Source organism: Thalia democratica, unplaced genomic scaffold (assembly GCF_965202585.1).
Source record: "Thalia democratica unplaced genomic scaffold, ktThaDemo2.hap1.1 HAP1_SCAFFOLD_50, whole genome shotgun sequence".
In the NCBI taxonomy this organism is placed as follows: Eukaryota; Metazoa; Chordata; class Thaliacea; order Salpida; family Salpidae; genus Thalia; species Thalia democratica.
In genome coordinates, this window is record NW_028139242.1 from 59266 (window position 1) to 61460 (window position 2195).

The window sequence follows — 2195 nt, forward strand, 5'->3', positions numbered from 1 at the left end:
TTTTAAAACTAATTCTTTTTTATACTTTTAGATTGATTTTTTAATATTTGAAGCATTTTTTTAAAAGCATTCTTAAATGTATTTATTAAATATTCTTTAAAAAATTTAATAGTAAACAGTTACTTACTGTAATTAAGTTATGTACTTATGTTATTTAAAAACATTATTTTAATTTCGTTAGGTATTTACTTCAATTTAGTTTGCGAAATTCCCACGTTATTTTCTAGCTTTGCTGCTGCTTAGTTTTATAAAACAATGTTTTGTAGGTTAAGTTTTGTAGGTACTAAAAACTATGAATGTTTCAGTAAATTTTTAAAAAATAACTATAAAGAGTTTTAAAAATTCATATATTAAAAAACTTATGCCTATATAGTTTAAGATAAAGTTTTTCAAATGCACATAATTACTTTTGATAGTTCAACTATTTTTTTTAACTTTAAAACTAGTTTTAGATAAAGTTTCAGCTTATCTTTTCTAAAACTAAGTAAAAATACCATCATACCGTAGAAATTAGACATAAAGAGATCTTTTTTACTTAAATGTAAATGTACTAACTGTTTACAAATTACGTCGAAAATTGTTTAAGGTACAGCTTTGTTTAGATATTTTATTTATTTAAGGTTTTAAACGAACAAATATAACTAACTAGAACTATAACTTTAACTAGAACTAAATAGAAGTTTATATAAGTAAATAAAGAACTTATCTCTTCTATATTTAATTGACAAAAACTACTACCTTTTCATAAAAATACGAAATGTTTTACATTTGATTAAAAATTATTTTTAAAATAAATATTTTCCAAGTGTTCACCAAAAGAGGCAGCCTATTTGAGTAAATTATAGCCGATTTACGCCCAAAACTTTAATAAACAGAAAGAATAAAAGGCTGTAGTGGTTTTCAAAAATAATACAACTTAAAACAAAGTCACATTTTGCTACACTTTGTTAATTAGGTCAAGTATATATCTTCATAATTAAAGTTTTTGTTTCATTAGTACCTAATTAAATTTAGCCTAAAAGTATATTTTATTCAATTAAAAATAGAACTTATTTAAGTGAAATGTTATTAACTTTTCCTAAACTATTACATTAAATTTCGTGTAAATTTTTTACATTTCGTTGAAATTAACAATATTTATTACTATATAAACATAATACAAAAAGTTTTTAAATGATCTAACTGTAAAAAAATTATGAGTTTTTTTTAAACATATTCTAAATCATGCAAATATGAATATTTTTTAAACAAAAATAATTATACTGCGTTAAACTTATAACAGTTTTAAACACTTAGTATATACGCAAAAACTATGAGTTTAAATTTAAATATTAAAACTTAATACACTATAGATTTTTCATTTACGCATTCAATAAATTATTATTATAATGCCAATATAAAAACTAGTGTAGTTTTTTTAATAGCTTAAATCTAAACTTATAGTTTTTCCGTAAATAAATGAAGTCGTTAGATTTAAAAATTAAAAGTTTGATTGTTTAAGCAAATAAGAAAAACTAGATAAAGCATTAAACCATCTAAAAAGAAAACTTTGTGTGAACTTTTGAAGTATGTTTTTTCTAAGTTTTAAACTTTTTAAAAACAAAAAATTAATAAATAAATTTTGCTAGATTTTAATTGATATAAGTTACAAGTCATATGTTTTGCAAAAGATAAAAAGTAAAATGAAAAACTAAATTGTAACTATTACTTACATAAGACAAATTGTCTAGGTACTGACATATGAAAACAAATCTTAAGCAGACTAAAGCCCCTAAAAACCAAATTTGTCACCAAAAATAACTAAAGAACCTCTCACGGCCTTTGAAAATATTTAATATTAATGAATCAAAATCTTTAAAACCTCCTGCATTTCAATGATTAATTAACTATTATTTTAAAGAATAAACTATGTTTTACCATAAACATTAATGTACTTGTTAAGTTGCCAAACATAGAGTTTGTAAGTTTTGTTATAAGGTTAAACCATAAACAGATTTTGTTTTAAAATGTTGCATATAGTTATTTATATGGTTTATATCTTTATAAATTCATACATTTTAGTATTTTGTTGATTTGTTTACAAACTTTGTAATAGTATTCAAATGCAAATATTAAGTCAACTTACAGTATGGTCAAAAAAAAGATGTTTAAAAATTTTTTTGTCTTAACAAAACTTTAGAACTTTACACACAAGT